We start from the raw sequence: 24,752 nt of genomic DNA, 5'->3' as shown, positions 1-24,752 counted from the left end.
AGATTTAGCAGTAGCTTTGCGTAACGGAGTGAAGGTAACAAATTTTGAAGTGAGTTCAACAGCGACAAAGATGTAGCAAAAACCTCTATTAGTTCTGGGAATCGGACCAAAAATGTCTACAGCGCCCATGTGTCTCAATTTAACAGGTACAATGGGATGTAACGGAGGAATATGTGAAGTCGTGTCTGACTTAGCTTTCTGACAGATTTTACATGACGCTAAAACTCGTCGAATACGTTTCTCCATGTTGGCAAAATAACAGTTCTGTCTCAGTATAAGAAAACATTTTCTGGCTCCGTAATGTGCGTAACTTAAATGAGTATATCAAATTAATTTGTTAACAAGCTCGTCAGGAATACATAGTAACCAAGTGTTGCTGTCAGGGTGAGAGCGGCGAAACAGAATATTATTGCGTGCAGTGTAATGGTTTCTAATGGTAACATTATTCCTATCTTGCCACAGGTGTTTAATTTCTTTCCATACATTGTCTTTACTCTGCTCTTGTGCTATGTTTCGTAATGATGACGAAATGAAATCTTGAAATGAAACTTGTTGAATATACATGACGCTGAAATTTGCTTTGCAGAAGTTGGTTGCGATGTCTTGCTGATTGTTGCTGAGAGAACGGGATAGTGCGTCTGCTACAATATTTTGTGTACCGGGAATGTGAACAATTGTAAAATTAAATTCCTGTAAATAAAGTTTCCATCTGCTTAACCTGTCCTGTGTAAATTTTGCGGAAAGTAAAAACTGTATCGCTCTATGATCTGTGTAAACGGTCGTATGTCTTCCATAAAGAAAATGGCGAAATCTCGTGAATGCCCATACAACACACAACGTTTCAAGTTCTGTGACAGAATAATTGCGTTCAGCAGGTGACAGAATGCGACTCGCAAAGGCGATGTTTTTAATTACTGTAGTACCGTCTTCTTCAATTTCCTGAAAAATGTGTACGCCTAAAGCAGTGTTAGAACTGTCGGTGGCAATGGAAAAATTTCTAGTAAGATCTGGATGTGATAAAAGTGGTGCATTCAACAAAGCTTGCTTCAGATTAGCAAATTAAGACTATTGGTTTTTCATGTAAAAGTGTGTCTCGGATGTCGTCAAAAGTAATAACATTTTCGTGAATAAGTTTCTCTGTGTCAAAAGTATTGCTTGCGTTGCTGGAAGATGCAACCTGTACTGTATCTAGTCAAATTCTATCTGACGTGCTATTATTTTCGGGAGGACGCTGTAGCATTTCCACTATTTGTACTGTTCTGTTATTTCTTCCCGACGTATTACGTTCGGGATGATATCTACTGTCTGGTTCATTCATGATAATATGTTGTTGCGGATGATTTTGGTGCTGGTAAGACCGACTGTTATTAAACGTACGCTGAAAATTGTGCTCATTATTTTTACGTCTGTCATGATAGTCATTGCTATATGGCGCGTTGCTATAGGAATTGAAATGATGTGTCATCTGTACGTAGTGATTTCCTTGTTGCTGTGCGTTGCTATTTGGTGGAGCCGACGCTATACGTGTAGGCGGCGAAACTTTAGCTTGGTTGACCTTGCACATTACATTGTAGGTTAGGTATGCTAACCGGTTGGTTTTGTTGCTGTCGTTGGGAAAAATCTGTATTGTTACCAAAATTTGTTTGCTGTTGCTGATAATTTTACATATACTGATGATTAAATTATGTCTGGTATTAAAGTTCTGGTGGTTTTCATTTCTGGAGCGTCTAATGAAAACTGTCACTTTCGGTAAAATTCGTCATATCAGGTTTTCTTTATACATCCTTAATCCTAGATAGATCGATAGTTGAAGAGCTGTTTTGATAGATATAAAGGATAGTAGAAGAGAAGGCAGCAGTGCAGAAAACTAAAGATGAAACAGCACACCTACGGCTCGGGGCCCTGTGCACGCTACGGCACATATTCATCGAAGTGTAATGAATCCCCTGAGGTCAATTACGCGCTACAATTAAATTTTAGTTTCTGTGTTACAGGCAATGGCGGTGAAAATTCAAAAACAAACTGTCGTATCCAGTCCAATGCTAGTTTCTGCATTACAGGCCAAGCTGATGAAAATACAAAAGCAAATTGTCGTATCCAGTCCAAAGCGTGAATCTGTGTTCTGTCATTATTAAGTACCTTAAATTTTTTCACGGATAAAAATTGCTTATAATCAACGTTATCGTCTCTGAATGTGTGAACAGGTTCAGGATCGCATGAGAATCTATTTGTCCGTGGCTGTTCGGATTCTAAGTCACGTACTCTCTGTAAATTACCTAAATTATACTTGCTGTGTGTGTCTGACGAATGTTCGGAGAGTGGCGTATGCTGTGATGTATTAAAGGCTGAAATATTTTTCATCTCCGTCACTTCACGCTGTAAAGATGACAATTTTCTACGTAATGTATTATTGGACGAACCTATCTCACTGATCGTCTGCTGTAAATTTTGGAATTCGGGTGTTTGATTAAACGAAACAGGTGACGTATCGTCTGATTTGCTGTCATTATTACTTTCGATAACGTCAATACGACTGGCCAATTCATCATATTTTTCAGTCAGTGTTTTTACCTGATTATCGTTTTTATTATCACAAGCATTAATTTGTTTTTGTATTTTAAGTGTGGTTTCGTTCAATTTTTAACGTCTGCCTTGATGGCATCGGGATCCTGTATTAGTTCCAACTTTTCAAATCTGTTGGTCATTGTCTGAAAGTCTAATGTGTGTGTGTCTGTTTTTGATTTAAGATCGGAAATTTCATAACGCAATTCGGTGTTCAACTGTTTGATAGTATTAATTTCGTCTGATACTGTAGCAATATTGTTGTCTACGTATGTTTTTGCTTTCGTAAACAATTTACGCTTATCTTCCTGTCTCTGTGCAGTAATGGTTTCCATGACTTGTCGCTTTACTTTATTCTGTTCCTGTATAAATTTACGGTAACGCGTTTCACTGTTTTGTAGGTGGTGATTAAAACGTTCGTCAATTTGGCTGTTCTGGTGGTCAAATTTCGCATCTACTTTCGCGTCCAGTGTGTGTGAAAGTTCTGCTGACATTAATTTAAACTCGTCGCGTTTTCAGCGACTGCACTAATTTCGTCTCTAAGTATTTTAGTTGTGGCTGCATGTGTATTACTTAATTCTTGTGCCACAGATTTAATTTCTTCACTACTGCTCCTAGCACAAGCCTTAATTTCCTCACATAATTGTTCCTTAGTATCATGACATTGCACGGCGACGGCTGTAATCTGTTCACTAAGCTGTTTGGAATTGTTGTCTAGTTTTTCATTAAGTTGTTTGTAATTGTTGTCTTGTTTTTCATTCAACTGTTTGAAATTTTCACTAAGGTTGTCTTGTTTTTCATTAAGTTGTTTGTTCGATTGATTAATTCGTAGCAATAATGCCATAACTTGATCCATGCCAAAAGAAGCGACTCCATTTTCTATGATGTGTGATGGTGTATCTGCATGTGACACGTTTTGAGTAACCATTTGGTTATTCTGTGATTCTTGAAAATGTTTGCTAATCGGATGTGCACTGTGGGTCACTACCTCGGAATCAAATAATTCTGACGTTTTTTGATTACACTGTTCATCTTCGTTAGAAACATTTGTTTGTTCACTGTGTAAATTTTGCAAATTAGGCGTGTCAAACTGGGCAGCGTTCACTGTAACGGAACGTGCCGCGTCATCAATTGTCGTTGAATTAACAGAGGACACAATTGAATTTGTTTGCACATCATTAGCATTAAAATCATTACTAGTGATCGGTACGCACTGATTGTAAATGGAGGACTATCGCTATTACATTGAGTGTTGCAAGTATTATCGGTCAAATTAATCAAGTCAGCTTTTTCACTCATTACACAACGCGATGTACTGTTAACAGTTTTTCGCGGCATTTTTCACAAATAAAAAAAAAAGCACAAAAATGAAACAAAGACAAAGCAAAAATGGAACAAACACAAATACAACAAAGAGCAATAAATTGCCGATGATCTGTGAAAGAAAAAGTTACAAGTTAGTAAATGCGTTGCGCCAGATGCAAACTACATTTAAGTAAATAAGAGCAGATATATGACTACTTCTCAGAGATTCACAAAGAAATACGATCCTGGCCGGATGTCGCCAAGTGTAACCTCCCCACAAAATTTTTAATATTATTTGGTTAATTATTCCAATTTAAGTGTAACGTCACCACAAAATTCATTCCTTTCACATTTGTAACCTCCCTACAGAAATTCATTCCCATTTAACCTCCACACAAAATTTGTTTACCATTTAATGAAAGCTCGAAACAGAAAAATTCCTAAACCTCGTAATAAAAAATAAATTCAGTAACCTGGTAGAATTTGGATGACAGCAGCGCTGCGTCACGGCCCTGCAAGATCATTCTGAATAAAAGAAGGAAAAATTCTTACCTCAATAAAAACGGCGAATATATCTGCTCTTATATAAAATTTTTCCGGGACAGCTCTGTGCAGTGCTGGCCTATACATTTGTTATTTATGAAAGGAAGCAAATGATTTTTCTTTTGCAACAATCGGAATGATCATGCATTAAAAAAATATTAAATTCTTTAAATTGAAATGAATGCTTGTTATTATTAGGACATTTTTTTAAAAGATATACATGGGAGTTTACATAATATTACTAGATATGCGCGAGGCTGCTTTTTTTACCTTATACAATAATACTCAGGCTCCGGCATCGCTGCACCGCGACCGGCCCAGCCAACATGATACACCAGACAGGACTGACAAGCGCCGACAGGCGACTGCTCGCTAGCAACAACTTACTGCTACTGCTACACAGTTCGTACTGCAGTCAACACTGCTCTTTGGTCTCAGATTCTCTTATAGCTTACATATCGCAGGCAGCACATATCTCTTACACAATGATGATGCACTGTACACCCGAATGCCAGTTTGGCAAACAAATACGTTTCTGAAGTTTGTTTGCGTGGCCATCATCCGCAGCAAGCACAGAAAAACTCGTTTTGTAAATAAAAACCACGTTTTTCTTGTTTCAATATATTTTATTTGTCCCAGACGTGTTTCGTCTTTTAGTTTAAGGCGTATCAGTGGAACAGTTGTTCAGATTTTTGGCTGGCATTTAAAGTGCGGCTGACGGTATACAACAAGATTCCCTTTCTCAAAGAGGAATCACTTTGTTGGAGAACGGAAGTGCTAGCAGTAGGAAGCGGGCCACTTCCACGAAACCCAAGCGGCGTGTCGGCGGTACGCGTGAGAACAGCGCGACCACGCTCCAGACGGCTGCACTGGGCGACTGGGACAGGGGCAGGTATCACGAGACCCCCTGCCGGCCTTGGTACGGGACCGCAGGCACCGGTGTCTGCTTACCTACCGCCACCCTCCACACCTTAAGCGTGCTACACCCGTAACCGACCTTTCTTTTATATACACACGGCATTTTCCCGTCGTCTCGAGTACCATTTCCTGTTATTCCGAGCCGCTCTCCTCCTAGAGTCTGCCCCACTGGGCCCCGAGTCCCCTCGTGCTCTGCCGGCCGCAGTGGCCGAGCGATTCTAGACGCTTCAGTCTGGAACCGCGCGACCGCTACGGTCGCAGGTTCGAATCCTGCCTTGGGCATTGATGTGTGTGATGTCCTTAGGTTAGTTAGGTTTAAGTAGTTCTAAGTTCTAGGGGACTGATGATCTTCGATGTTAAGTCCCATAGTGCTCAGAGCCATTTTTTGAGCCCTAGTGCTCAGAGCCATTTTTTGGGCCCTCGTGCTCTCGACGGGCAGCCGATCCCTCTTCCCCACCAGTTATACCCAATCTGCATACACTGTAGCTTGTGGACAAGCAAACACCTCAGCATATGCCTTATGAAGCTGTGAGGGGTGTTCATAAGAAAAGGCACGAAACAGCACCGTGGGAATAATTTAAGTTTTTGTTGAAAAGGAACTACCTGAGGCGTGAGTACAAGTATCCCACTGCTTCACGAGCCGAATTCCTGTGGGTGTGGCAGAAGCCAGTTCTCCACTGCGACCTTCAGTTCATGTTACGAGTTGAAGCGCTTCCTTTCCAGATGTTTTTTAGCAGACCAGACACCTGAAAGTCAAAGGGCTACACGTGCGGGCTGTAGGGTGGATGCCCAAGCTGCTCCCACTTGAACTTGGCCATTATACTTTCTACATCTACATTTATACTCCGCAAGCCACCCAACGGTGTGTGGCGGAGGGCCATTTACATGCCACTGTCATTACCTCCCTTTTCTGTTCCAGTCGCGTATGGTTCGCGGGAAGAACGACTGCCGGAAAGCCTCCTTGCGCGCTCGAATCTCACCAATTTTACATTCGTAATATCCTTGGGAGGTTTAAGTAGGGGGAAGCAATATATTCGATACTTCATCCAGAAACGCACCCTCTCGAAACCTGGACAGCAAGCTACACCGCGATGCAGAGCGCCTCTCTTGCAGAGTCTGCCACTTGAGTTTGTTGCTAAACATCTCCGTAACGCTATCACGCTTACCAAATAACCCCGTGAAGAAACGCGCCGCTCTTCTTTGGATCTTCTCTATCTCCTCCGTCAACCCGACCTGGTACGGATCCCACACTGATGAGCAATACTCAAGTATAGGTTGAACGAGTGCCTTGTAAGCCACCTCCTTTGTTGATGGACTACATTTTCTAAGGACTCTCCCAATAAATCTCAACCTGGTACCCGTCTTACCAGCAATTAATTTTATATGATCAATCCACTTCAAATTGTTCCGCACGCATACTCCGAGATATTTTACAGAAGTAACTGCTACCAGTGTTTGTTCCGCCATCATATAATCATACAACAAAGGATCCCTCTTTCTATGTATTCGCAATACATTACATTTGTCTATGTCAAGGGTCAGTTGCCACTCCCTGCACCAAGTGCCTATCCGCTGCAGATCTTCCTGCATTTCGCTACAGCTTTCTAATGCTGCAACTTCTCTGTATACTACAGCATCATCCGCAAAAAGCCGCATGGAACTTCCGACACTATCTACTGTCATTTATATATATTGTGAAAAGCAATGGTCCCATAACACTCCTGTGGCACGGCAGAGGTTACTTTAACGTCTGTAGACGTTTCTGCATTGAGAACAGCATGCTTTGTTCTGTTTGCTAAACACTCTTCAATACAGCCACACAGCTGGTCTGATATTCCGTAGGCTCTTACTTTGTTTATCAGGCGACAGTGCGGAACTGTATCGAACGCCTTCCCGAAGTCAAGGAAAATAGCATCTACCTGGGAGCCTGTATCTAATAATTTCTGAGTCTCACGAACAAATAAAGCGAGTTGGGTCTCACACGATCGCTGTTTCCGGAATCCATGTTGATTCCTACATAGTAGATTCTGGGTTTCCAGAAACGACATGATAAGCGAGGAAAAAACATGTTCTAAAATTCTACAACAGATCGACGTCAGAGATATAGGTCTATAGTTTTGCGCATCTGCTCGACGACCCCTCTTGAAAACTGAGACTACCTGTACTCTTTTCCAATCATTTGGAACCTTCCGTTCCTCTAGAGACTTGCGGTACACGGCTGTTAGAAGGGGGGCACTTTGTGTGACCTTGGAGACGTGTGGATGTCCCTTATCGTTGGGCATAATCACTCCCTCCGTGAGCATTCAAGGCCGTTGGCTATTGATGGACTTGCGTAGGCTACGGAGTGTCTAACAGTACACGTCGGTGTTAACGTTTTTTTTCGTATCTGAGAAGTACTCGAGAAATTTGAAGAGTATCGGACCTCGGACGTCGAAAAAGAGGGCGAACATCAACTTGCCTGCTGAGGGCACAGCTTTGAACTTTTTATGCGGGGGTGACAATGCATGCCGGTCTCGTACATACGGCCAGGAGAGCGGTGTGCTGACCACATGCCCCTCCATAACCGCATCCAGTGACGCCTGTGGGCTGAAGATGACACGGCGGCCGGTCGGTACCGTTGGGCCTTCCAAGGCCTGTGCGGACGAAGTTTAGTTTAGACAAGGCAAGGCTAGATGTCTCAGTATGTCATCCCAAAGCGACATATGCAGAATTCAACCAGTTTGGTTGTTACGAGGTTTCGTATATCTTTATTTGAACTTCTTATATCTTTTGAATGCGGAACCATCATCTTAATGGTCTGCATCTCGTGGTCTAGTGCTTGGCGTCGCTGCGGTAGCCAACTCTGGGCTGGGCCGGAGATTTTCTTCGCTCGGGGACTGGGTGTTTTGTGTTGTCCTCCTCATTTCGTCTCATCTTCATTGACGCGCAAGTCGCCGATGTGGAGACAAATAGAGAGACTTCCACCACCACCGGGCGGCCCAACTCCAGACGGGGACTCCCGGTCAGTAACGTCATCTAATAATTTTATTTTCATCGTTTTCATCTTCATCACGTATTTATCACCCAGATTTTTCCGTAAGAGGGATAGTTCTACAGTTTTACTTACCACTTCAAAAATTTAAGTTATACAATTAAAATTTTGTTTATTAAAACTTTCCTCCGTTGACGGAACTGCGGAAACGCAGTCTTATGGCAATTTGGGAGCAAGAATGAATTTTTCTCTGACTGCAATTGAATGATCTTCAGTTTCACTGTAAGATGATTGGTTTTGAGGCTTTCAGCCTCATCTTTACATGGACCTGTTCATATGTAAGAATTGCAGGAAGCCAGTGCATACGTAATGCAAAAACATTACTTACTGATTACGAATTAACAACATCCTTGACCTCTTCGGGCATTGAGAAAAATTAATGCAGTTATATTCAACTAAAATGTGCAAACAAAAATACAGTTTCATGAATGATAAGCTACAAAAAATTATACGACGATACTGTCCAATATACGTATGATGAGCATGTTGTAAGGGTGCCGGTAATTATTTTATATTAGCGCATTCAAACTGATAAATAGACACGACGGTTTTACAGTTCATTATTCGTACAGATTAAATGATTAAATATATACAACGAGTGCATGTGTATATGTGTTTGTGTGTGTCACACTGCAATGTCCTCAAACGTATTTGCGCCACAAATAAAGTCAAAACCTTATGATGAGACCTCTATTCTAAACGGCATAGTCATGTAAAAGTCATACCAATTCAATTTCTAAAATACTACCGAGGAGTCCTACTACTATTTACATCTACATCCACATGGATATACTGCAAATCACATTTAAGTGCTTGGCAGGGGGTTCATCAAACCACCTTCATAATTCCCTATTATTCCAATCTCGTATAGCGCGAGGAAAGAACGAACATCTAAATCTTTCCGTACGAGCTCTGATTTCCCTTATTTTATCGTGCTGATCTTTTCTCCCTATGTATGTCGGCGTCAACAAAATATTTTCGCATTCACAGGAGAAAATTGGTCATCGAACTTCGTGAGAAGATTCCGTCGCAACAAAAAACGCCTTTGTTTTAATTATGTCCATCTCAAATCCTGTGTCATTTCAGTGACATTCTTTCCCCTATTTCGCAATAATACAAAGCGTGCTGCCTTTCTCTGAACTTTTTCGATATACGCAGGTCTTGGACCTCCTCTTCCCATGCGATTCCCGGCTCTTGACAGAGATAGTCTGTCATCTTGAAAACAAATTTCATTTAATAACTCAAAAAATAAGGATGTATAGACGTATTTTCTTTCGTATGAGGAATCTGTCCGCGAATTTTTGCCTTCATTACGATAAATAAACTGTAGAAGATATGAGAAATGAAAACTTCCTTGATACAAAGTAATCGCTGCACAGAAAATGCTGTTACGATAATATCTGGTGCCCATCCTCAAACTTAATGTACACATCTGCTTTAAAAAATAGGCATAATAAAACTAGCCTCACAACACACTCACTCTTTTACGTCATTTGCTGTGAAGAACCGGGCAAAATTTAAAAATAAATAGCCTCCACAATCCACGACTTAACGTTACTGCTTCACAGAAGGAAGCAAAGTACGCAGGTATAAAAACTTTTACCACCTCCCACGTGATCAAAAAGGTGCTGGCAGGTAATGGAAGTTTTAAGTACAAATTGAAATCATTTCTATTCGACGACACCTTCTACTCATCAGTTGAATTCCTGAGTGGTTGTTATGTTTATTAAATTTTATAGGAAATTAAGTTTTAAAAAATTCAGTTATATAAACGTCTTTTAAGAAAGAGAATGTGTCTTATGTGTAAACCTGCTGACACACTGCGAGTTATCACTAATATGATCCATGGAACACGAAAAAAAACTCTATTAGTACACAACTACATGCTATATCAGAAGGTCACCGCCCAATCATAACAATTTATATACACTTTAAATGCTTGAACTGTCTCCACAAAATAGCCTCTTGGCGTTGTTCTGAATCGGTGCACAGTGAAAGCTGTCTTTTACCAGCGGCGTACTTCACGCTTATTCGCAACCTCATATCGAACAATTACGTCACCGAATGTCTGTTGATGTCGTAAGCCCCAACTGATTGCGTTTCGTGTGATCTCCTCTGCTTTTGAAGAAAGGTAAGAACCAGAAATTAACATCGGCCCTCAAGTGGTAGCCGGCACCAGGCAGCACGGGACACACGCATGTTCGCCGTGTGTGCCTCTCCTCTCGGAATCTTATCCGCTGCCAAGGATCCACTACCGGGAGAGCGCGTTGCACAATGCCCCGCCAGTTTTGCGGGAGATGAAGGTCGATACAGGTAAGCCACACCTCTTCACCTTTATTTACACGCGCCGAACTGCGTCCAAATGATCCTTCAGACAAGGACACAACAATTTATTGGCACAGCCTTGATAAATCCGCGAACATGAATTTTTCCTTATCGGTGTCATTCATTGTCGAGGGCGACAGAGGCAAATTTTGGTCCTCGTCAGCAGTAAGGCACTCGCTTATCTCTGGGTACAAGGTCGGATTTGACGCTGCTTTAGCGCTAAAACTGAGTGTTAAATGAGAGTTTACTTTGACCGAGGTTAGTAAACGCGACTTTGGAAACTTTCCTGTTTTCTTTTCTGCAAGCGAACGAGTTATGACGCGCAAGGAAGTGCCCTAGATTTCCTTAGGATGCTCGAATACCTGCCGCAAGGTAGTCCTGTACCATCTTGTACCTGCAGCACTGCAACTGAAGGCATGACCTTACGGCTAACCGCTGGTGGCCTCATGTCAGCTGATTGTGTGGACAGTTTAACATTATGAAGTAATGCGTGTGTTGTGTGTGCAGTGACTGATAATGAGAAGTGAATGAAAAGTGTACCACTAGGCTTTTACATTATTAAATAACTTGTTTGCAAAACAGTGTTACACACTACAGATAAACCGAATGAAGTAGCACTGTTTTAAACAGCGTACCTTTGTACTCAGAAGGATGGAGGTTCCATTCTTCATCCAACTATCCTGATTTACCGTTTTCGTTGTTTCCCTAAATCACTTTGCTGCCATACCACCGCGGTCGACTACTTGTCCCATCCTTCTCAAACCAGCTGGCGAAACGTCACAAATATCGTCACAATAACATATCTTTAAGATATGTTATTCTTGTTGTTCTTAAAGTGTAACCCAGTAATATGTCCAATAACATGGCAAAAGTCATCCATGAATTACTGTAAAAACTTCTACTACTACCACCATTACTCCTGCTCCTAGAAACGGAGTGTTTCACTTATACTCCACCATCAATATTGAAGCCTTTTTCCGGGTAAAATGAAACTATATCACTGTTAAGTTCTTTAACAAGCATACGTTTCCTCTATGGTGTTATTTTGTAGGGCAGCATGACCATATCTCACGATTCAGAGGGCGAGGGGGAGGGAGAAGTACATCTGATGAACCAAAACGTTCTACAGCGCACCTATAATGGAAACTCCATACAAGACGCTAATGCAAGCAATTCCAGAGCGCCGACGGGGCGTTTGGAGTTCTTACCTTACCAGGTAAGCATGACTTTGTAGATGAAAGGTTTTCAGAAACGCGCTGCTGCATCCACCACAGAGTACAGCCCTTATGGAAGTGTAACAGAGAGGCTCAGACAACTTAAGTGTGGAACTTTCAAAGAAAGTCGATGTCGTTCTTGCGATACGCTGTCGGGTTCATTTAAAAAACCGGTATTCGATTTAGACTGAGAAATTCCGCCTCAGTGCTGCAACAAGTGACGGGTCATGAGAATAGTATGAGAGAGATTAGCGCCCGTGACAATGCTTACATAGTCATTTTATTATGAATCTATTCGCAAATCAAAAAGAATGGTAGGTGTCTAACACTTGTAGAAAGTAGCCTCCACCGATCACCATACAGTGGATTGTAAAATATGCATGTAGATGTGAACGAGGATGATGACGACTGTGCATAACAGACGATACATGCAAGGCCATGAATAGTGTTGCATTATTTCTCATTAAAGAAAAGCAGGACAGTTGGTGGCCCATCTGTATATAGCTCCTGAGCTTTTATAATACAACATTGCAAACACAGCGTAACTCCGTCTGTTATTCAAAATATACTGAGATGAAATTTCTTGACAAATCAAAATTGCATGGTGCTTCAGGTTCCAAACCCGGGTATTTGCCTCTACGGGAAACTCTCATACTGATTGAGCCCTTCCGATTAGGTCCAGTCATTTACAAGGATTCAGTCTGCCAGCATCTGTCTCCAAATATTACGAACTCCACAGAGTGATTTAGCTATAGCTGCACGCATGGAATATGTCTTCAATCGTATAAGATACCGTAATTTTGTTTTCTCCCAGATGAATTGTGACAAAGTTCTCATTAAACGACGTATGGTCTCTCTTCATAGCTTTATTACTTGCAGAGATATCGGTATCAACTTCACTTTTCAGACAGAACTGTAGTAATTTTTGTTGCTAGTTCGAAAAAGAGCCTATGACCACATTCGTTCGTGGTTTCCTTTTTGTTGTTGGTATTGATATGATTTTACGGTGTAAGCGTGTGCCTTGACATTAAACTCATAACGCGAAATTGTTTAACACTCTTCATATCTCAGTTTCCTGTTTATTTTCCAGCCGTCCATTGTGGCTGAGAGGTTCTAGGCGCTTCAGTCCGGAAGCGCGCTGCTGCTACAGTCGCAGGTTCGAATCCTGCCTCGGGCATGGATGTGTGTAATGTCCTTAGGTTAAGTTAGGTTTAAGTAGTTCTAAGTCTAGGGGACTGATGACCTCAGATGATAAGTCCCATAGTGCTTAGAGCCATTTGAACCTTTTTTTTTCAGTTTTCCAACGTGTGCCTTTCCTTCAATGATCTGGCAGAAACAAGAACAGAACTGTTACCGTAGTTAACTGGTGAATCCTCGGTATATGTCGCAAAATTGTGTTGTCCTCCAGTTGGTACGTCGGTCCAGCTATACGTTATAACCAAGTGTGATTAGTATCAGTTTTAGGCTGAATAATTCTCCAGTATTCCGCTTTAGTAACTAGACTCTCTTAGCCGAGTCAAATTGGAGCGCCCCATCAACGTGACTCGACAGTTCTGTATGAAAACACGAACTTCCGCGTAAGACAGCAATAGATTTCGTGTTTTGTGTGTGTGTGTGTGTGTGTGTGTGTGTGAAACCTTATGTGACTTAACTGCTAAGGTCATCAGTCCCTAAGTTTACACACTACTTAACCTAAATTATCCTAAGGATAAACACATGCCCGAGGGAGGACTCGAACCTCCGCCGGGTCCAGCCGCACAGTCCATGACTGCAGCGCCTGAGACCGCTCGGCTAATCTCGCGCGGCGATTTCGTGTTCAAAAGACATAAATCCTAAGTTCAGAATACTGTTATTTCCTGGCAACACCGTTTGTCTCTCTTAGAAACACGATATTAGCTGCAGAAATAGAAACAGAACCATTTGAAAAATTCATGCCGGTAATCCCTTTAATTAATGTAGTTATGAAAAGAGCTTATACCTCATTTACTGTGGACAGTTCATTTGGGTGAAAACAGAACTGGGGTATCTCAAACGGTTCAGAAAGTATCCGAGGCGAAAAGCTAAACTGACTCAACCTTCGTAAAAGGCCTCCTGCTCGTCTTGCTGGGCTAGAATCTTGGGAGAAGGGACAAAATGTGAGGCGTCCTGGTTGCAGTCCTGATCGGAAAAAGAAAAGAAACTCGCTTGCAGACTGAAAAAATAGTTCTTGCATATAGAGTTTAATTACCTGGATAAACAGCAGGCAAAGAGGCTCACCCTGTGCTCCTTTCCCGGAGTCAGACATTGGATTCGCTATTGCTCTGTCACTGTCGCCTAGTGTGCGGGAAGCTAGGCTGGCGCGGCATGGTGTGAGCATGTGACACGAGTCACGGACCGAACACACGTCACCGTGCCTGGCCGCACACACACCTCACGTGAAGGATGCGCGTTTAACGTACCCTCCGTAATAAACGGCTTAATATAATGAACACCCTACCCATAATGCACAACTAATGAAGCATCTGGCGGTGAAGGTCAAAGGATTCGACCTCTCGTGCTACGAACAGCTGTTCGAGAATATGAACCCTCCATGCTACCGCAGATGGAGACCGTGTTATATGTGGATCTGAGTAGGGCACCGCGGGACATATTTACGTATAGGCTGATCCAGAAGAATTCTAGGAGTTGATGGTACAGAATAATTCGAATAAAACATGCCATATATTATGTGTTTACAGGGATACAGCTGGTTACAGAGATAATTTTTCATTTCACGTGTTGGTACAACAGCTACTATGGGTTTATTTCTTGATTATCATTTTGGTTTTGAAGTTCAAGTTGTGAAGTTGTATCTGGGTTCACAGGACTGAATTTTTCAACTAGGACTATGGTTAGCTGGCTAATTCTGCTGTAGTTATGAAAAGAGCTTATTTAAAAATCCTGAGGATGCCGATATGGATATTTGTGCACTGGTTTTGCAACGGAAACGCTGCTACTGCGAGAACAGAATACGCTAGATGATTTCCTAGCTGCAAGTACCAGATTCAAGAGTATTTATTGCTGCTCTAAGGAAACTACGCGAGTGTGGTGCAGTGACCAGCAGACGTATTCCATCCGAACGTGCAAATGAAGAGTTCATGTATTAAGAGGAAGATATTACTCAGTTTGTAGAACGCAATCCTTGAACAAGCACACGCAGAACTTCTGCGACGCATCGTTATTCCACATACAACAATGTAAGCACGGCCTCTGCCTCTGTCATTTGCAGCAGATTCAACACCTTCGAGAAGGAAATGAAAGTATGAAAGTTTGCCATTTACCAATTGCAGGACACCAAGTAATGACATTAAAAGAGCGCACCGATGAAGCCACTTTCCCTCGTGACGGTATCAACAATAGACGTCCCACGGAAATCCACATGCTTTTGTGGAGATACGTTCTCAAGTAAGCTTTTCTGTAAATGTGTGATGTACGACAGACGTTCAGTTCATTGGGCCTGTTGAGTTACCGCATCGTCTTACGGAGCCCCCATATCGAGACATTTTCGAAAGCGAGCTTCCGGCATTACTGGAACAGCTGCCTTTGGCTACTGGGGTTCTTCCAGCATGACCGGAAAATGGATCGGCAGTAGTGGTCACGTTCCTTGTCCACGAAGGTCCCCGGATCCTATCCCTTTAGTTTTTTTCCTGTAAGGACGGTTGTAAGTCTACGAAGACAGAGTACAACACAACAGACGAACTTATCATCCGGATTATGAATAGTGTTGCTCATAGAAAAGTACGAAAAGACGACAGAAGTGCTACATGTGGTGTTTTCAATAGCTGGAGCCCGCCCAAGATCACCTGGCAGACATTTATTTAAGCAACTCGGTATATTCACAGTACCTTCGCAATACATATATTCACGTATGAAATTTGTCATTAATAACCCATCCCAATTAAAAAATAAAAGCGAGAAGCATAGCTACAACACTAGAAGAAAGGATGATCTTCACTATTCTGGATTAAATCTCACTTTGCCACAGAAAGAGATGAATTATGCTGCCACAAAAATCTTTGGTCATTTATTAAAAGTCTGGCAGATAGGCAACCAACATTTAAAAGCAAATTAAAAGAATTTCTGAATGACAACTCCTTCTACTCAATACATGAATTCTTAGATACGAAGTAAAAAAAATTATTTTGTGTAAAGAAAACTTATGTTAAAGTGACACGTTCCACATCATTACGAAATTTCGTATTCATGATCTATGGAACAAGGATTAATGTATGTATGTATTCAACTCTGCATGAAAGTCTGACGTGGGACTTATAAAGGTCGACTTTGAACTTAATCATTTGCCTCCGCTTAACATCAAATGGTTCAAATGGCTCTGAGCACTATGGGACTTAACTTCTGAGGTCATCAGTCCCCTAGAACTCAGAACTACTTAAACCTAACTAACCTAAGGACATCACACACATCCATGCCCGAGGCTGGATTCGAACCTGCGACCGTAGCGGTCGCGCGGTTCCAGACTGTAGCGCCTAGAACTGCTCGGCCAATCAGCCGACTGCTTAACATCTCCGAATATTTATTTGCATCCAGCCTCGCAGTTGTATCTGTATGATCAAGAAAAAACGGACACGCATTATATGGAATCTTTTTATTCGAACTCCTTGAACACCATGTATGCTTCCACATTCCGCTAGCCGCTGTACAGAGTACGGCGCTGAGTACTTCCGACTAATATTGCGGATTTTCTGTAGTATTCCAATCGCGAGGGAAAATGAGACTCTGTAAGTCTCGGTATGCGCCTTAATCACTCTCATCTTATTCTCTTGATCCCTAGGTGAGGTATACGATGTAAGCAGTAGAACTAGAACACAGGTTTCCTTGAATACCAGGCCTCTATATTTATATATCAGTGTTTCGCGAGAAACATGTCGGCTTTCTTCCACAGATTACCGTTTCGGATCCCTGAACGTCTGCATTACACTTTCATATGGGCTATCCCGGCCTGTTACGGTCCTTCAGCCACGACGCTGAATTCGGTCGGAGTCTGCTTTCACGCCTACTTGGAAAGAACTTAAAACGCCGGAGCAGTGCTCTAGATTTCGTCACACTAACGTCTTTTTTATGACCTAGATGCGCTGCGCTTCCCCTGAACCCTTTGTACTTGTCTTCCCTACAATTGATTTTAATATTTCTGTATAATATAACCGCGAAATGTTTAACTTTGTCACGGCCTCGCAAGTTTATACCACTAAACTTGTAGTCGAATAGGTCGGGTTATTTCTCTTCGTTGTGGACGTTATGCTGCTCGTATCTACATTTAAAGCGACCTGGCACATACGTTGTGTACCAGGTGGAATGGTCAATGTTCAGAAATACGGCAGGAACGATCATTCGAAGCAAAATAGTAAACATGGACTCAAAAATGCATGCCTTAAGCATTATGAGCACTATTTCATCTTCTATGCAGTGAAACAAATCTCTTTTACTTCAAGATCTTTGCTTTCTTCATTTTGAGAAGTGGGAGTATGAACTAAAACACGAAAAAAAATCTAGCAAAGATCGTTTCTAACATATCCCTGAATATTGAGCACTTCTCCTGTGGTATTTGTACACTGGTGCGTGTTGTGATTTACCATTTTTGGTTCGAATGGGATAGGATGCTCTTAAGAACTATCAATCATCATAGCAAAAATCGTGAAAATACAGAAAATATTAAGAAGGCAACGAAGAGATTCTTTACAACTTACATATTCTGTAACAGTCTAATGTTAGTTAGTGCATCAATCAGCGTAATCATGACTAATGGATAGATATTATAAGCATCTTGAATTACAAGCGTAAAATGTGGGTCTTCACATTTATAGAACTATTAAACTACGAAGAGATATTAGTACGTGAAGATAAAATGTTTTCTTCTCTAGCTGGACGGTGTGGCCGAGCGGTTCTAGGCGCTTCAGTCTGGAACTGCGCGGCCGCTACGGTCGCAGGTTCGAATCCTTCCTCGGGCATGGATGTGTGTGATGTCCTTAGGTTAGTTAGGTTTAAGTAGTTCTACGTTCTAGGGGGCTGATGACCACAGATGTTAAGTCCCATAGTGCTCAGAGATATTTGAACCATTTTTTTCTTCTCTATCTGTTCTCTTCCTTGCAGACACATTTCTACTGATATAGACACCGACACAGCGGGTTTTCTAACAAAACCTGGAGTTTAGAATCAGTTGCTCAGAAATGAAATTATGTATTGCTTTCCACAGACAAGAAAAGTCGATTTCCCGCCACGAAACGGATCAGAAATGGCGTGATAACCTCGCAGAACAGATATTTCACTAGAAAACATCTTAAAAAAGGGTACCTCAAATACTTAAAAAGGTAGCAGCTGACAGGAAAGTTGTGTGTGTGTGTGTGTGTGTGTGTGTGTGTGTGTGTGTGTGCTCATGCATGTGCGCAAGCTGCGGGGAAGGGAGGTATAGGGGGGGGGAATCCACTGTTGTTATCGTCACATGCAGATTCACTCTGACGGGCACTTCATCATGTTAGCTAATTTAGAACATTTGAATCCTATTTCAAGCGCGTTAGTAAACAGCGCCAGCAGTACATCACCGAACAGTATGAATAGTCTGTTGTAACATGTATTTTCACATTAGCATCTAGCACTTGGCAGTAAGAGAAAAACAGTCGTAAAAAATATATTTTTCAGTCCTTCTGAACAACACGTTTATCTTTTCCGGGAGAGAATGGCTCTGAGCACTATGGGACTTAACATCTATGGTCATCAGTCCCCTAGAACTTAGAACTACTTAAACCTAACTAACCTAAGGACATCACACAACACCCAGTCATCACGAGGCAGAGAAAATCCCTGACCCCGCCGGGAATCGAACCCGGGAACCAGGGCGCGGGAAGCGAGAACGCTACCGCACGACCACGAGCTGCGGACTTTCCGGGAGAGAACAGAAAGGCACTCCCAGGAGCACGTCACTGCGTATTACAGTAAACTGGTATGGGACGCCTTTGGCAACAAGATTTTTCTAAGTTAGGCTAGTCATGGATGCTCATCTTTGTCGAAAGCTATTGCCAGATTTGTGGTAGTCCCTTTCAGTCTTTCTGTTAGAAGATGCGTCCTTTTCTTTCTGATAATTTCAAGAATGACTAAGCACAATCCGCTGTCTACAAAGAAATACACGTGATAACAGCATCAGTTCCAATCTGTTGGTGGAGGATACCAAGATGTGAGGCTATCCACTGAATTCTGTCGCCCTCAACAGAGGTGAAACGTGAATACGTCTTTGCGATTATTTTTTACAGTTTCAAAATGGCTTTGTCTGTGACTCAGTGTTTCAAGCGACTGATTTGGGGGATCTCTTTCATTCGATGGTCATGATCATTCGTTAATTTGATGAAATAAGCCACGAAATAACATCTCTCGAGAAGCTAAATCGGCCCAAATACACAGCACAAACATTTTAAAACGTAAAAGCGAAGAAACGGTATTTTGTGTTCGGAGAATTATGGAAGAAGATACCCTCTGTACTTAACACCACTTTTATTGTGCGTTTAGAATTAAATCTGCGAATGTCTCTCAGATTTTTCATGAGAGCCGTTTTGATGAGAAAATTTGTATGACGCAAAACCGTTAAGACAGGAACGGAAAGGTCAGCCCTTGGAGTTCTGTCAACAGTCACAGCTTTCCGGAAAATCACAACTAAGATTCAACATCGGAATAAGCATTGAGACAAAAGAGAATAGAAGCTTTTGCGATGTAGTGCTACAGACGAACGTCGACAATTAGGTGGATGGATCGAATAACAAATGAGAAGGTACTAAAACGAACTGGAGAGAAAAGAAATTTTTCCAAAATGTGACTAAAAGGAAGTATCGGTTGATAGGACACATCCCGAGGAATCAAGTGATCGTCAGTTTAGTAACGGGAGAAAGACTGAGGTGTAAGGGTACCATTGTCGAAACCTTCCCTTCGACAGAACAGCTCAATTCCGCAATTGTGACATCGATGGTCTTCGAATGTTCAGGGCGTTACAGGCTCCCGTACACGATCAAACAACTTGTCAAAGCGTCACGTGTCTGTTAAATTTTTTGGCACTGTGCTGCTTTGTCTGACGTGTTTGCAAAACTTAGACCGTCTGTGAGAGAAATTTTGACTGGCTTCCGATTTGAAAATCAGGTTTGGTTGTTTACGCATGAGTTTTTCAAACAGAAGCGATTTGCTTACCGGTCTTCGAAGATGTCGGACCTGACGATGTTCATGTTTCGCCTCTCATTTTCAATTAAAAAGTTTTTTATTACGCCTAATCTCTTACCATAGCGGGTTTTATAACTGGCGTACAAGGTCAAAAGATTTTATGAACAATAACAAAAAATCATAGTATGTTACCAAACATTACACAGGCAGACGTAAAGAAAATAAAATCAATATTTTATGCACGATGTCGAGAGGGAGTGTAATAAAATAATATTGTCTACCAACATTCCATTTATTGCTTCGCACATTTTCACAATAACGGCAACCATTTTAGGAGGTGCAATGTAAGATACAAATTTTAAATCCTCGGTATATTACAGATAATCGTTGAGACACTGGAATAGATTTTCGCATAATAGTCTTTTTCAATATGGGGGCGATGTACCTATAACAGGTTATTAAATGTTTGACTCACCATTCGGAGAAGTTGATGTTATCATCAGGTTCTGAATGTAATATTTTCTTTAGCATTTTTTCATGGGTATGTTTATTATTTTCCAATTTCAGCCATAACCTGGACTAGTGTCTTGTTTTCCTTTTCTTCTTTATTCACAGCTGATTGGTTGGTTGAGTTGGGGCAGGGGACCAAACAGCGAGGTCATCGGTCTCATGGGATTAGGGAAGGATGGGGAAGGAAGTCGGCCGTGCCCTTTCAAAGGAACTATTCTGACATTTTCCCAGAAACAATCTCGGTTTGTGCATCTGCACGCTTGTTTGACAAACATGTGGATAATTTGCTCGTGTACAGGTGTGTTAACCGTAAGACTGCCGGGTACCGATGACGGTGGACTGGTAGAGACACACACACAGAGAGAGAGAGAGAGAGAGAGAGAGAGAGAGAGAGAGAGAGACTGTCCCGAGCGTGAAAGTTGGACTGCGGTCGTGTATGAGAAGAAAAGTGATTTGCGGAGGGAACATACTGTGTATAATTGTGAAGAATCATTAGAGGCGAAGATGTATTTAAATATATACAGGAAGCACTATTGTGGATTTATTTGTGAGGAACTTTAAATATAAGGTGTCGTATAGAGACGGCATGGATTTGTTGGATGAAGCTACTTTATTCGAAAACGATTCACCGTTATCACTGACGTTACTCGACGGCACGATTTTCACAAATAGTTCTGAAAATTCGGTGAAAAAATGAACTGTGCCTATATTTTTAAGTTTCTTACATAAAGTTGTGCGAATTGTCAATATCGTATAATGTATGTCCGTATTTATAATACCGTTGCGTCTACTGCCATCATCAGATCAATCTTAGGTCCTGTAAAACAAGGTTAAATGTTAGTATCAATCTTTTGTGCTTATTTTAGAAGTTGTGTGTTTTGATCTAATGATGGCAGCAGCTGAAACGACGTTACAGATAAAGACATTAAGAGTCCTGCAGAGTTTTATTCGGAAAATATAGATATTCTTGAGCCAGTTAATAACTAAAACGCATTTTTACATCAGAGGAAGAACCTGCAACTAACGCAGCACTCTCTTCCCCAAGCTGTAAAAACAAATGGTTCACCTGCATTACTACACATTCTGGAGCTACTTCTACAAGAAAACTTCTACATCCAGCAGCAAAAGAAACGTCGAAAAAATCGCGTGACGAGTCTGAAAATGAAGCTGTCACAAAAGCAGAAAATGAATTTTTCGATTCTGAATCAGATTCTGGAGATCCCGACATGGAACCACAACGAAGCGGTTTTTCATAATCATCAAAGTCAATTCTTCCAAAACAGAAAAGAAGCCTTCTGAAGCGAGGTTTTAAAAAGCATTGCGGTAGAAACCAGTGTAAAAACAGCAAATGGTACATTTCTTTTGCACATGACAAAGAACTGCAGCAATAATTGTTTTTGAATTTCAGATTTATCTTCTATTTGTAAAGCATTTTAATCTCAAATGACGAATAATGTTTTCATTCGTGTAAATATATAGCAGTTCGAATGAATGTTTTTATTTGTCACCTACGAATAAAGACTAACAACTTTCAATCGGGTTCGTTACTCGTCATTTGAGTACTTTTTCGCCCAATTATGCTCGTAATTCGTTGACAACTGTATACAGAAGTTCATAAATCCTGGTCTGAAGCAAAATGACATATTCCATGGTAACCAGCGTGGATTGCGAAACCATCGATCATGTGAAACCAAACAAACACTTTTTACACATAACATCCTGAAAGCCATATATCAAAATATGTCGATGCTTTATTTCTTGACTTCCGAAACCCATTTGACTCAGTACCACACCTACGCTTATTATCGAAGGTACAATATATGCTGTATTACGTGAAATTTGCGACGGGAATAAGGACTTGTTAGTAGGGAGGAAGCAGCATGTCATCATAGAGGGAGTCATCAATACATGTAGAAGTAACTTCGGGAGTGCCCAGACCGTGGAGACAATTTCAGTAGCAACTTCAGACTTTCTGTTGACGCAGCCATTATCTACACTGAAATACTGTATGACAAAATCTGCACAAATACTCAGTTGCATCTTCATAAGATATCAAAGTGTTAAAAAAGATTGACAACTTGCTTTAAACGTTCAGTAATGTAAAATTATACACTTAACAAAACGAAAAAACACAGTATTGTATGACTACGAGTCACTGTCAGAATCGGTCATCTCATACAAATACCTGCATGTAGCAAGGATATGAAATAAAACTGTCACATAAAGTCAATCACAGATAAAGCTTGTGGCAGACTTCCGTTTACAAATAGAATACTTGTGAGTTGCAGTCAATCCACAAAGCAGATTGCTTACAGATCACTCGTATGACCGATTCTAGAATATTGCTCAAGTCTGGGGGACCCATACAATACAAGATTAACAGGGAATATTGAATGCACACAAATAAGGGCAGCATGATCGGGCACACGACTGTTCGCCTAATTGGAAAGTGAGACAAAAATGATGAAAAACCTGAACCAGCACACGCTTGACAATAGGCCCAAACTACCCGAGAAAGCCTTCTTACAAAATCTTCAAGAACCAATTTCAATGACTCTAAGACCACGCTACAAGCTGCTACTTATTGCTCTCATAGTAACTGCGAGGACATGATGAGACTAATTAAAACGCACATTGATGTTTAAACAACCATTCTTCCCGTGCTCCATATGGGGAAGGGAACGTGAAGAAGCCGTAATAACTCTGCCGTGTTCTTCACAGTGGTTTGAAGAGTAAGGATGTAGATGTAAATGTCTGTCGCCCCCAACAGAGTGGTAACGCAGTGGGGGTCTTCGTACCCCTTAACTCTCAACTGTTTTTGTGTTCGATCTGTCGCGATTTTCTTTTCAGAACATCCTATGTGATGTGGCTCAAATTTTTTTGTCTCAACACGAATAAAGAAGGTGCTGATGAGTCCCAGTCGATGTAGATGATACCAGGTGGCTTAATTAAAGAGCAACTAATTACGGAGGCCCATTGTCAGTTGCAATTGTAGTATGGCAGCAAAACTTCGTACTTCCGCTAATGCCTTAATACGGAACCGATTTACGCTAGAAAAAAATTAGTTCCCTTTTTGCCCACCAGGTGTAAATCTGGCGATGTATAGCATCTCGTCGACGTCTCCAGTGCTCATATATATATATATATATATATATATATATATATATATATATATATATATATAAAGGTACGGCCAAACTTTCAGGAAACATTCCTCACACACAAATAAAGAAAAGATGTTATGTGGACATGTGTCCGGAAACGCTTAATTTCCATGTTGGAGCTCATTTTAGTTTCGTCCACCTACGCTCAACGGAGCACGTTATCATGATTTCATACGGGATACTCTACCTGTGCTGCTAGAACATGTGCCTTTACAAGTACGACACAACATGTGGTTCATGCACGATGGAGCTCCTGCACATTTCAGTAGAAGTGTTCGTACACTTCTCAACAACAGATTCGGTGACCGATGGATTGGTAGAGGCGGACCAGTTCCATGGCCTCCACGCTCTCCTGACCTCAACCCTCTTGACTTTCATTTATGGGGGCATTTGAAAGCTCTTGTCTACGCAACCCCGGTACCAAATGTAGAGACTCTTCGTGCTCGTATTGTGGACGGCTTGATACAATACGCCATTCACCAGGGCTGCATCAGCGCATCAGGGATTCCATGCGACGGAGGGTGGATGCATGTATCCTCGCTAACGGAGGACATTTTGAACATTTCCTGTAACAAAGTGTTTGAAGTCACGCTGGTACGTTCTGTTGCTGTGCGTTTCCATTCCATGATTAATGTGATTTGAAGAGAAGTAATAAAATGAGCTCTAACATGGAAAGTAAGCGTTTCCGGACACATGTCCACATAACATATTTTCTTTCTTTGTGTGTGAGGAATGTTTCCTGAAAGTTTGGCCGTACCTTACCCTGTATATATATATATATATATATATATATATATATATATATATTAAGCGGCGGTTAATAATAAAACCAAAATTATGCCTTTCTCATTCGTTTAACCTTTTCTGTCCACGTCCCATTCCTAATCCATTACATATGGAAACATTGCGGAGCGGGGTAGCCGCAGCGTCTCAGGCACCTTGCCACGGCTCGCGTGGCTACGCCCGTCGGAGATTCGAGTCCTCCCTCGGGCATGGGTGTGTGTGTTG

The sequence above is a fragment of the Schistocerca piceifrons genome, chromosome 1 (assembly GCF_021461385.2).
Source record: "Schistocerca piceifrons isolate TAMUIC-IGC-003096 chromosome 1, iqSchPice1.1, whole genome shotgun sequence".
NCBI classification, from domain to species: domain Eukaryota; kingdom Metazoa; phylum Arthropoda; class Insecta; order Orthoptera; family Acrididae; genus Schistocerca; species Schistocerca piceifrons.
The sequence above is the reverse complement of the archived record's forward strand: the minus strand, read 5'-3'. Positions refer to the sequence as shown.